This window comes from Bos mutus, chromosome 3 (assembly GCF_027580195.1).
Source record: "Bos mutus isolate GX-2022 chromosome 3, NWIPB_WYAK_1.1, whole genome shotgun sequence".
NCBI classification, from domain to species: Eukaryota; Metazoa; Chordata; class Mammalia; order Artiodactyla; family Bovidae; genus Bos; species Bos mutus.
In genome coordinates, this window is record NC_091619.1 from 28,831,045 (window position 1) to 28,844,833 (window position 13,789).

Below are 13,789 nucleotides of genomic sequence, written 5' to 3' on the forward strand. Positions count from 1 at the left end.
CAGCGTAGTTAATGCTAGCTATCCTAGCAGTCAAACCCTGAATTCTTAATGGCTTAACCAGTAAAATTATATATCTCACACTTTGCCCTATATCTAGCCCAGGTTGGCAGGCAGTAAAGGGTGCATTGTTCTATTCCACACCTTCACTCGATTAACCAAGATGACTCAGGATCTACAATCTTTCAGCTGTACATGTGGAACATGTAACTCCTGAGGTCTCTGTGAGGGGGTGAAAGGGTCAGAGGAGGCACAGTGGTTTATAACTTCCTCAGCCTGAAAGTGACACAAGACTTCCTTAAGGATATGAGCCAGAAGACATCACTTGACCCTAACGTAGCTGAAGGAAGGCTGGGAAAAGCAGAGGAGCAAAGGAATATTTGGTGACTGCAGTCTATTCTACGATAGTCCTATCACTATTTCCTTGAGCACAAGAATGTTTTATTTACCGATATTCCCAAATATCTAGAATAGTATTTGGCTTATACTGTTCACGAATAATTACTGAATTAATAAATCACTGAATTAGTAAGTGGCATATCATGTTGGTTTTCCTTGTTTTGATTCTGAATCTACTCTGAAAAGTTTCTAGATAGAATTAGATACTCAAGTTCAGGTTAGTATTTCCAAAACACCTACAGTCAACAAGCAGGTGTTTGGGTAAGAATTTTTTTGAAGTTGGCAAACTCATTCTCAAAGTAATTATTAATAGATCACACGAAATCTTTTCTATAGGAGCTTAATGATTCTTTAAATTTACAAAAATATTAGGAAACAACACTCAACTCTAAAAGCCAGGTAGGCTTCTTGGTTTCACTTATAAATGAACACAGACTGCAATCTTCATAAAAATGATTGCTTAGGGAGTGCAAAATAATTCGCCCTGATGATACGAATTCAGATTTGGGTGATATGAAAAGGCGAGCAGCAGTCGGGTACGGGGAACTGAACAGTAAATAACAGTCCTTTTGGCTCGGATTCAACACCTAATCTTAGTATCACCTCCTGGTCAGGAAGGCAGAGAGTTCAACACTGATTTTCACAAAGGAACCTAAAAGTGATTATAAGAAGCGATTCATCATTCATCCAACAAATGTTTCAGTTCAGTTCAGTCCAGTTGCTCAGTCGTGTCCGACTCTTTGTGACCCCATGAATTACAGCGTGTTTATTAAGCACCAAATATGTGCAAAGCACAGTGCTTCATGGAGAGTCAGGTTCAAAAGACAGATAAGATTCCTACTCTAATGGAACTTAAAATCTAATAGGGAAGACAGACAGTGAACAATTATTAAGCATGACACAGGTTGTAAAAAGGGAAAAACCAGGTGCTACGGAGTGATAACTGGGGGATTTCTTGCTTTTGAGCAGTAAGAAAGTAGGATTAGGGAAGCTCTCCTCAAGAAATTGAGGTTTCAACTTAAAGGATAAAGAGGATTTGGCGTCAGACAAGTGAGGGAAGAATTTCAGATGGAGGGAATACCTTGTCTTCACAACCATGCTAGGAAGTCACTCAGCATTAAATGCTTTATTATATAGCTTTATTATATAGTGGTAGGAGAAGGCAATGGCACCCCACTCCAGTACTTTTGCCTGGAAAATCCCATGGACGGAGGAGCCTGGTAGGCTGCAGGCCATGGGGTAGCTACAGTTGGACACAACTGAGCGACTTCTCTTTCACTTTCATGCATTGGAGAAGGAAATGGCAACCCACTCCAGTGTTCTTGCCTGGAGAATCCCAGGGACGGGGGAGCCTGGTGGGCTGCCGTCTATGGGGTCGCACAGAGTTGGACACGACTGAAGCGACTTAGCAGCAGGAGGAGAACAAAGCAATTTAAGCAATGTTCAAAGGACACTGTTATTAGGACTATAGGCTATGTTCCTTACCTTTCAGGGCAAGGCACATAATTGTCTCCCTTTCCTGATTCAAAACAGTGGCTGAGCCAGTCACTCTTATAATCCACCAGGCACATCAACCAGCCACATAGACTGATTTAACAGATATGAATTTGCAGCTTCTTTCTTGCTATGCAGGATGAGAATGAGCCCTAAATGGTTTTCGTGCAGGAAGAGGGTGGGGTGTAGTCGTGGAGAGAGGAGCTTCATTGGTGAGAGCCAAGTGCTAAAAGCAGCTGCCTGTGACATTTCCATCAGCAGGCCTCCCGCCTTCATTGTGTTATGAGACACACATCAGATGTTCTGGTTTATGATTTCAGCTTCAGAGAATACAACCCTTTGAGATCTAAGCTCATGTATCTCTCCCTGGCATGCCGCCTGTTCATTAACTGAACACTAAGGTCCATTTGAGGCTGACAACTAAATGCTGAGAACACTGGAACCCCTTTCTCCTACCTTCAAGGAGGTCTGGGGTCCTATGGAGTGGTTAAGTGTTAGGCCCAGGTGCCTACTTGCTGTACTTGCTAGAAAGTGACAAAGCACAGACTACCAAAAAGATTCTGTCCAGATGCCAGAACCATGTCAGATACAAAGTCACATACAGCTGCTGTCTTCTCCAGTTTGGATAAGCCAGAGGACAATGTATTCTCTCTCCTTTTGAAGACAGAGTAGAGACTAAACTCATGGAGGTCTCAGGTAAGCACCACATTATCCATTAGTAGACCAGACAGACCTACAGAGGGCCAAGACTTTGTCTTTTCATATTGTGTATACCTCCCCAGGTAAATTAAAGTAGAAAGAATCTATTATTTATAGGGAAGATAACAGAGGAAAGCCTTTATAGGCTTTGGCTTCTTTGATTCAACAGCAAGATCCTGATTTGACTGAGATGTCAGCAAATGAAATATGTTTGCATACTAACAATCTCCAAAAATTTAAAAGTTTCTGATATTCTGATCATTTAAAAATATATTACTTTAGAGATTTCCATGAAGTATTTGTGCTGAAAACTGTTACTTGCTTCCAAAAATGCTGGGTCAGATAGTCATTCAGATTACTTCCCCAAATTACCTCATGCAGCTATGAAGACCAACGTAAAATAAATGCCAAATTGTTTTCTTTATAAAGAACAAGATTAAAAAAAAAAAAACGAACAAGATTACATAATGATGACAATAATCTGTTCTCATCTAAATGACAGCAGTCTCTGAGCACCAAGGCTGCTTGCTCTACCTTTGGGAAGCCACATTTAAATGATTTTGTGTCAGAAATCTTTTCATAACCAGATATTAGACCCAATTTGAAGCGACTTGAATGATGGATTTGCTTTGAAAGGAGTGGGATAAAGTGAGCAGTGAGGTTATATCAGGGCTTCTTAGACCATGCTGTTACCTTTTATAATCAGTCTGTGATCTTGAGGAAGGTAGCTGGGTAAAAAGGGAGGATATAAGAGATAGTTAAATCAGTATCATGAAGTTGTATTTATAGATTTTACTTCAAATGAACTATTCTGAAGATAAGTACAGTATATGAGTAATTCTGGGGGGTGAGGGGAGGGAAGTGACAATTCAAAAATATGAAGAAAACAATTAAAAAATAATATGTTACCATGTTTTTAAGATATAGCAAAATCCTAAAATTTTTCCATCTCTTTTCTCAGACTTAAAAGAACACAGTTGCCAACTATTCAGTTCAGTTAAGTTCAGTAGCTCAGTCATGTCCAGCTCTTTGCGACCCCATGAATCACAGCACACCAGGCCTCCCCATCTATCACCAACTCCCGGAGTTTACCCAAACTCATGTCCATCAAGTCGGTGATGCCATCCAGCCATCTCATCCTCTGTCATCCCCTTCTCCTCCTGCCACCAATCTCTCCCACCATCAGGGTCTTTTCCAGTGAGTCAGTTCTTCCCATCAGGTGGCCAAAGTAGTGGAGTTTCAGCTGTAGCATCCGTCCTTCCAATGAATATTCAGGACTGATCTCCTTTAGAATGGACTGGTTGGATCTCCTTGCAGTCCAACGGACTCTCAAGAGTCTTCTCCAACACCACAGTTCAAAAGCATCAATTTTTTGGCACTCAGCCTTCTTCACAGTCCAACTCTCACATCCGTACATGACCACTGGAAAAACCATAGCCTTGACTAGACGGACCTTTGTTGGCAAAGTAATGTCTCTGCTTTTGAATATGCTATCTAGGTTGGTCATAACTTTTCTTCCAAGGAGTAAGCGTCTTTTAATTTCATGGCTTCAATCACCATCTGCAGTGATTTTGGAGCCCCCCAAAATAAAGTCAGCCACTGTTTCCACTGTTTCCCCATCTATTTGCCATGAAGTGATGGAACCGGATGCCACGATCTTAGTTTTCTGAATGTTGAGCTTTAAGCCAACATTTTTACTCTCCTCTTTCACTTTCATCAAGAGGCTTTTTAGTTCCTCTTCACTTTCTGCCATTATGCAATAAGTAGAAAGGAAGAAAGATGAGATAAAATTCTAGGAATTAGAAAATCCAGTTATTGTTTGGATTTGAAATACTATCTGTGTACCCTAGGATAACTTCGGGCTTCATTTTTTCATCTATGAAATAAAAGGAATTGGGTTATTTCTAACTCATCCTCCAGTTTGAATAGTGCATGATTTGATCTGATAGGAAAACTCTCCCACTTTGTCATCCTTGTTTACTCAATCTCAAATTAAAAAAAAAAGTCACTTACCACAGATTCTTAAAACAAAATAGCTCTCTCTATATAGAATGTATTCCTTTTTTCAGTAGTCATGACATGACTTAAATAAATGCCACCCTATTATCCCATCACTGAGGAAAAGGTTTTCTTAACATTTTGAGTTATAATTTTCTAACATTACTTTTGTGCCCATACTTTTACACATATTTACTTAAAAAGATAACCGTGATAGCTTTGTACTTAGTGTTTTGAAAACTGCATTCCTTAATAATATATCATAAATATTTTCCATATTTTTCTAAAGCATGAATGTTTTTCATGGCCGCATTTGTAATCCATCATCTAGAAAAACCACAGTTTAACTCATCTATTCAACATCTAGGTTATTTATAGTCTTTATTATAAATTACACCGTACTGAACAAATTTGTACAAGAAAACCTGATTATTTCCTAAAGATAAATTCTCATAACTAGAATTACTCCTACTAGCAATGTATGAGAGTGCTGGTTTCCAGTTCCCTTTGAGAGTTATAAAATTAGTTATAACTTAAATACATCTTTGCCAATATGCCTTGTGAAAAGCTCTTTATTAAAGACCTGGATTTTATAATTTAGAGAAATGCTTGTCGATATCCATATCTGGTTATTATTCAATACTTCTCTGTATTTTTCTGTGGTCATTTGCATTTCTCTTTTTCAGTTAAATATCTACTCCAGTCTTTTGCCCATTTTCCCACTCACCACTTTTCTTTTTGAGATGTTCTCAAATGCCTCATTGTTTTTGATGGGGTAGATTTTAGAAGGTGCCCTGCAGATTCAGGTTTTTAAATTTATTTATTTTTTTTATTGAAATATAGTTGATTTACAATGTTTTAGTTTCAGGTGTACAGCAACATGATTCAGTTATATATATATATGTCTATATGTATACTTTTTTCAGATTCTTTTCCATTATAGGTTATTACAAGATACTGAACACAGTTTCCTGAGCTACACAGTAGGTTCTTGTTGCTTATCTATCTTATATATATATATTAGTATGTTTCTGTTAATCCCCAAATCCTAATTTATCCCTTCCTGCCCTCCTTCCCTTTTGGTAACCGTAAAATTGTTTTCTATGTCTGTGACTCTATTTCTGTTTTACAAATAAGCTCATTTGTATCATTTTTCAGATTTCACATATAAATGATATCATGATACTTGTCACAACCTATAGCATAATGACTTGATTTACATGCACCATAAAATGATTATCCCAATAAATTTAGTGAGCATACATCATATTATATAAACACAAAATTAAAGAAATAGGAAAAAAAATGATTTCTTTGTGATGAAACTCTTAGGATTACTCTCATAAGAACTTTCATATATAAATAAAGCAGTGTTAATTATATTTACCATTTTGTACATTACATCCCTAGTACTTACTTATAATTGGAAGTTTGTTCCTTTTGACTGTCTTCATCTAACTGCCTCTTCTCCAAACACCCTGCTTCTGGTAACCGTAAACCTGATCTCTTTTTCTATGAGTTCGTTTTTGAAGTATAATTGACCTACAACACTATCTTAGTTCCTGTTCTACCACATAGTGATTCAATATTTCTGTACATTTCAAAATAGTCACATGATAAATCTAGTTATTACCTGTCATCATATACAAATACTACATTATTATTGACAATATTTCCCACTCTGTACATTTCATCTCCATGACTCATTTTATTTTGCAATTGGAAGTTGGTACCTCTTAATCTCCCTCATCTACTTCTCTCTTCCCCATTGGGAACCACATATTTGTTCTCTAAATTTATGTCTCTATTTCTGTTATGTTTATTTTTTTTAAGTTCCACATATAAAAGAAATCATACAGTATCTGTCTTTTTCTGATTTGTTTTACTTGGCATAAGACCCTCTAGGTTTATCTATGTTGTCACAAATGGCGTTATTTCTTTCTTCTTTATGACTGGGTAATATTCCATTGTATGTATACCATGAGACTCAGTTGTTTTTGAAGATCAAAAATCGCCAAAATTATGGTCCCAGACCAAAGCTTCGATTAATGTTCTTTTACAGTTTTCCTTTTATCTATCCACAAATAATTTTATAATTATGTTTCACTTTTTAAATCCCAAAGCTACCAGTAAATCATTTCAAGACCCTATCCTGAAGCACCTTTTCCATTAATATTTTAATAATGAAATACTCTTAATGAGACATTAAGACTTCATTAATTTTTTGCATTGAACAATAATAAATTTTAAACATTGGTAAGTGAATCTTGGATGAACTAGAAGAATACACATTGCAGGTATTCATTTTTAAATGTACAGCGTCCTAGACTAGATCAAAATTATGATGGCAGAACAGAAATATTACATTCAGGTATCTGACAATTTGACTCATATTATGTGAGCGGATTGGCTAGGTAAATAGAAACATAAACACCTTGGAAGCGGCTGCCATCTAGCCATTTCATTAGAACTTTTTGAAAGACAAAACTAAAGGCTTTCAGCGGTCCTGACAAATGTGATGCTCTCTTGGACGCCTCAGAAAAAACACTAAGCTAGAAACAATGGAAACCCACAGAACCCCCTTGCTGGACTCTGACTTACTGGCTGAGCAGGTTATTGTTGATAGTTTATCATTCCAAAGAACTACCTGTAACACCATGTACAGAATCACAAAGCACATCTTTACATAGTTTATTGCCCTTTTACCTTTTTCTGAGCCTACATAGGTTCTTTCCTCAGCATGCTGCTGCTGCTAAGTCGCTTCAGTCGTGTCCGGCTCTGTGCGACCCCATAGACGGTAGCCTAACAGGCTCCTCCGTCCCTGGGATTCTCCAGGCGAGAATACTGGAATGGGTTACCATTTCCTTCTCCAATCCATGAAAATGAAAAGTGAAAGTGAAGTCACTCAGTCATGCCCGACTCTTAGCGACCCCATGGACTGCAGCCTACCAGGCTTCTCCATCCATGGGATTTTCCAGGCAAGAGTACTGGAGTGGGTTGCCATTGCCTTCTCCGTTTCCTGAACATATATCTACTCTTATTCTCTTTCCTCTTAATTTTTTTGGTTGTTGTTTCACGTGTATATTTATAATTTATTTTTTAGAAAAGGTAGACATTTGATTCTGTAATAAACAGCACCCTGTTGACTTAAGGAAATCATTTCAAAGTCTTTTCTAGAGTGTCGGGTCTTAGTTGTGGCATGTGGGATCTTGCATTGTGATACATGGACTCTCTAGTAGTTGTGGAGCGAGGGCTCGGCTGCTCTGCGGCATGTGGGATCTCATTTCCCAGACTAGCGATAGAATCCATGTCTTGCATTGCAAGGTAGTTTCTTAACCACTGGAACACCAGGAAGTCATTTCTACTTCCTTATCTTTTTACTATAACTTTAATATTGAAATGTGTTGGTCATAATATTGAAATGAATTTAATGTGCCCAAAGAACAATATATCTTATAAATTAGAAATTGTTAAATGAAAAAAGGAGAAATGCAGAATAGTATATTACATTATGCTACCATAATATGCATATAAAAAAAAAAACTATGGGACTTCCCTAGTAGGAATTCAATAAATATGGAATGAATAAATGGATGAATTAAGTACAATGAATGTCTTAAACACACACTTGGATTACTAAAGCTTTGTGGAATCCATAAGTATAGCAGTGGTATTGCTAAAATGAATGTGCCTAAATGGTAGCAAACTTTCTGTAAATGTCTTCAGAAACAACAGAAGTGTGGAACAGCTAGAAAAAGTGCATTGGTTAATAGAAGAACAACATTTTTATAATTGGTTCTAGGCTAGTGCTTTAAACATTCCTAAGTAAACAAAGCTAGAGTATCTTTCATCCGCCTAAATCTATGAAATTACTACTCATTGGAAAAAACACTTCTTGTGATCTAGAAGAAGATGCATTAACTCTACTATTAAAAAGTCAGAAAAAATAAAATAAAAAAAATAAAAAGTCAGGTCCCAAGCTTATCTAATGGCAGTTTTATCAAACTTCCTGTCACTGCTAAATGGTGAAATGTCATAACTGCATGAAAACTAAATGGCTTTTTAAGAAGAAAAACAAAGACTGAATTGAAGGAAAAAACTATTGTCATTTTGCTAGATTCTAAATTGAACCAACCCATTAATCTTTATCACATTATAAGTGATAGGGAACTTTCATGTATATAAATATATCAGTTCAGTTCAGTTCAGTTGCTCAGTCGTGTCCAACTCTTTGAGATCCCATGAATCACAGCACGCCAGGCCTCCCTGTCCATCACCAACTCCAGGAGTTCACGCAAACTCATGTCCATCGAGTCAGTGATGCCATCCAGCCATCTCATCCTCTGTCGTGCCCTTCTCCTCCTTCCCCCAATCCCTCCCAGCATCAGAGTCTTTTCCAATGAGTCAACTCTTCACATGAGGTGGCCAAAATATTGGAGTTTCAGCTTCAGCATCAGTCCTTCCAATGAACACCCAGTACTGATCTCCTTTAGGATGGACTGGTTGGATCTCCTTGCAGTCCAAGGGACTCTTCAAGAGTCTTCTTCAACACCACAGTTCAAAAGCATCAATTCTTTGGCGCTCAGCTTTCTTCACAGTCCAACTCTCACATCCATACATGACCACTGGAAAAAACCTAGCCTTGACTAGACGGACCTTTGTTGGCAAAGTAATGTCTCTGATTTTTAATATGCTATCTAGGTTGGTCATAACTTTCCTTCCAAGGAGTAAGCGTCTTTTAATTTCATGGCTGCAATCACCATCTGCAGTGATTTTGGAGCTCAAAAAAATAAAGTCTGACACTGTTTCCACTGTTTCCCATCTATTTCCCATGAAGTGATGAGACCAGATGCCATGAATGGAATTCCAGTTGAGCTACTTCAAATCCAAAAGATGATGCTGTGAAAGTGCTACATTCAATATGCCAGCAAATTCGGAAAACTCAGCAGTGGCCACAAGACTGGAAAAAGTCAGTTTTCATTCCAATCCCAAAGAAAGGCAATGCCAAAGAATGCTCAAACTACCACACAATTGCACTCATCTCACATGCTAGTAAAGTAATGCTCAAAATTCTCCAAGCCAGGCTTCAGCAATATGTGAACCATGAACTTCCAGATGTTCAAGCTGGTTTTAGAAAAGGCAGAGGAACCAGAGATCATATTGCCAACACCCACTGGATCATGGAAAAAGCAAGAGAGTTCCAGAAAAACATGTATTTCTGCTTTATTGACTATGCCAAAGCCTTTGACTGTGTGGATCACAATAAACTGTGGAAAATTCTGAAACAGATGGGAATATACCAGACCACCTGACCTGCCTCTTGAGAAACCTATATGCAGGTCAGGAAGCAACAGTTAGAACTGGACATGAAACAACAGACTGGTTCCAAATAGGAAAAGGAGTATGTCAAGGCTGTATAGTGTCACCCTGCTTATTTAACTTATATGCAGAGTACATCATGCGAAATGCTGGGCTGGAAGCAGAAGCTGGAATCAAGATTGCCGGGAGAAATATCAATATCAATATATATATATATATATATCTTATGAGCCACAGCTATTGAGCCTGTGTTCTAGAGCCGGTAAAGCCTCTGCCTACAATGAGGGAGACTCGGGTTTGATCTCTGGGTCAGTAAGATCCCCTGGAGAAGGAAATGACAATTCACTCCAGTACTCTTGCCTGGAAAATTCCATGGGCTACAATCCATGGGGTCGCCAAGAGTCGGACATAACTGAGTGACGTCACTTTCACTTTGTCATATATATATGGCATATATTTATTGTCCTGGCCAATATTTTTCTGAAAAATTATGCAAGGTATAGCAAGCAAAATTCTAATCAACATTTTCATAGTATCTCTTACTACTTCAGTGAAGCTAATCAAGGATTTATACCAAATACAAAGTTACTTAAGGCTCTGTTTTTTGCTTTATACAAGATAACCAACTGTATTGTGATATCACTCAGTCATGTCCAACTCTTTTTGACCCCATGGGCTGTAGCCCACCAAGCCCCTCTGCCCATGGGATTTCCCAGACAGGAATACTGGAGTGGGTAATCATTTCTTTCTCCAGGGGATCTTCCCAACCCATGGATCAAATCCAGGTCTCCTGTATTGCAGGCAGATTCTTTATCATCTGAGCCACCTGGGAAGCCCAGTTGCATACTCAGGTCAAGTCTTGAGGGCAAGCATGGATCTAAAAAGTGACATCTTATTGGAGTCAAAATAATAAAGAGAAGGCACTGGAATTCTAGTTATTCTTGTTGAGGGAGTGAAGGCTGAATTGTGGAATTAATGGCAGCACAAATTTTTAAAGCATTTTACCAGAAAAATAAAGTAAGACTCCTATGTATCAACCTTTAAGTTGTGAACTTTCACAGATGTGAACCTGTCCAAAATGTTCACATGTCCAAAATGATGCAAATTACCTCACGTGTCTGGCTTACACGGTCATTGCCACATGTGGACATCCCCGACAAGTGGTGTGCTTTTGTGTACTCTGCCGTATAGTATTGCACAGAGTACAACAGTACAGTATTGCAGTATCTTTTGGGCTTCCCAGGTGGAGCAAGTGGTAAATAACCCGCCTGCCAATGCAAGAGACATAAGGGATGCGGGTTTGATGCCCAAGTTGGGAAGATCCCCTGGAGGAGGGCATGGCAACTCACTCCAGTATTCTTGCCTAGAGAATCCCAATGGACAGAGGAGCCTGGTGGGCCACAGTCCATAGGGTTGCAAAGAATCAGAAACAACTGAAGTGACTTAATACACATGCACAGTATCTTTATTTCAAGCCCAGGATGTTTGGAAGCAAGCATAAAAGCAGCAGGGATATAGCTGATACTACTGTACTTTTCAAGGTACTGTATTGTAAGATTTTAAAATGTTTTATTTTTTTGAATTTGTCTTTTATGTATTATTTGTGTGGAAAGTATTATAAATGCATTACAATACAGCACTATATAGTTGATTGCATTAGTTGAAGACCTAGGCTAACAAACTGGATTTACAAACTCGCTCTCAATATGCTTACAACAGTACCTGGCACAGAGGCTGTGTTGTATAAATGTTAGCTGCTATTTACCATCTGACACCACTCTGAAATATCAACCAATTTGTATTAGCCATATACATATAGGTTTATATAAAGCAATCTGTATGATACCAAGAGAAGAAACAGTCCCTGTTGTAAGAAGTTTATAGAGATACACTATGAAGGAGAAAAGAAAATTAAATTGTTTAAGAAAAAATAATTTCTTTGAGGTAATGTCCTTTGCCAGTTCAGCTTGAGTTCTGCATCAAAGGTTGAGAAAAGTTCATAGCCTGTTCTTTCCCGAACAAGCTTAAAACAGAGATTACTGATATTTAAAATAAACAGAAATAAATTATACAGTAATAATGTATTGCTTTTTGACAATTCTCATGTCATAAAACTTAACTGAATCAGAACTCCATATATAATCTGAATATAAAAATAAAAAATTCACTTTTGGGGGTCTTCCCAGCCCAAGATTGAACTCATATCTCTTGCACTGGCAGGCGGATTCCTTACTACTGAGCCACAAGGGAAACCACAGGCTTTCTTAATCTACCTTAAAACATAACCTTTCATTCCCTCCCCTCAGCTTTGAAACTTAATTTGCTTTGCTGACCTGAGGAAAAGCTTTCTATATTAAAAAAATGTATAAGTTACATCACAAAATGTTCATGTGGCTAATACTCTCAAGATATTTCCTGAATCCTGTGACTTTTGCATTCTTAATCACAGACAACACATTAGAAGTTTGGAATGCCTCAATTTTAAAGTACAAAGACTGCATGCATTTTTGTTTGAAATCCTTAAAATTTCAGGAGAGCCACTTACAGCCTAGAAGAGTCCTTCCGTTGGATAGGCAAAGCCTATAAGTATGTAATGTTTTAAAGAGAGAGCAGAGATCTAAGTCTTCTCGAGGAGGGAGAGCAAGATACGGAACTTAATTATCAGGTCAAAGCTTTTTCCAACATAATCATGTGCCCCTGGGAAGAAAATAGGAAACGAAACATTACACTTAATTTGGATTTGGAGGTGGCCTTCCTAAGCAATTTATTAAAGTGTAAACAATAATTATGTAGAAAGAACCTGGTGAATAAACATAATTATGAGACTTATTAATTCACATTAATTAGTGGGACAGCTAAACTGGATTACATAGAGGTTTGAGTTATATAATAGAAATACTAAAACTACTCCCTTGTTAGTCTATCTGCTTTTCTTTCATCTCCATGTTATTCTGTATACAGCTCACCTGCTACATGGAGGAAACGCTTTCCATGAAGAAACAGCATGTACAATGGCTAAGGCTCAGGGTTGGGACTATACAATAGCCATCTATTCCCTTCCTGCCTCTTATCTTCCTCATCCCCATCCCTCCCTATGACCTCAAAACTTTAGATAAATGAAATAGTCCAGCACTTAAGAGCTGGACTCTATGAATTAGCTATGAATTAGACTAAGGTTTACATCAGAGCCTTACAGTAATTATAAGTGAAAAATTACTCACTTTCTGACTAAGCATAAGAATAGCTTAATAACATACATGTAAGTTTGGGGGAATGGGATGAGATTTTCCTAGATTATTGGTGGAAGATCTTTGTTACCTTACCTCACTTAACCCACCAGATTCCATAAGTGAGCCTGGTAATCAACATAGCCTGCATTATATATTCCCATGTTATGGCTAAAGCATATTTGGGCTGTTTCATGCATATGTCTCACCTGGGCTGGTCAATGAAATGACTAGCAAACCAGAGGGGATTCATATGAAGTTGGAAGGCGCCAAGATTAATTTATCTTTTCATTGGAAACAGGAGCAAAAAACTCATTATTGTAATTTCTTCAGATCCTGGTTCCTGGTGATGTGGTTATGGCAAGCATCCCTGAGACAAAACAATGACTGAGTGGTGGAAAAACAACAAAACAGCTGCAGTGGAATGGTATACTCTGAGCTTGGTAAGAGTTAGTATACTTCTGGTTTGGGGACACTTGGTAGACCAGCTATCCTGGAGGTAGGCATCATGGAACAGAGGATATTCCACTACAAGATATTCCAGTTCCTTTTTTGCTACTAGATTAGAAGTGGTAAACAGTAAGAGGCATTATGTATATGGAGCCTTAAAGGGGGCTCTCCAAAAGCAAGATAAAATTAAAATCCTCAGTCTGAGA

The 13,789-nt window shown here is 37.9% G+C and overlaps 1 long non-coding RNA gene across 1 annotated transcript in view; it reads right to left on the reverse strand.

Annotated features, from left to right (window-relative positions):
• The window catches only part of LOC138985844 (uncharacterized), a 46,025-nt gene extending 44,009 nt beyond the window's left edge, over positions 1-2,016 (reverse strand). Inside the window, exon 1 of the long non-coding RNA XR_011462809.1 lies at positions 1,882-2,016. This is a non-coding gene — a long non-coding RNA (uncharacterized lncRNA). The remainder of the gene's footprint in view (positions 1-1,881) is intronic.
• Positions 2,017-13,789: the final 11,773 nt, after the last annotated feature.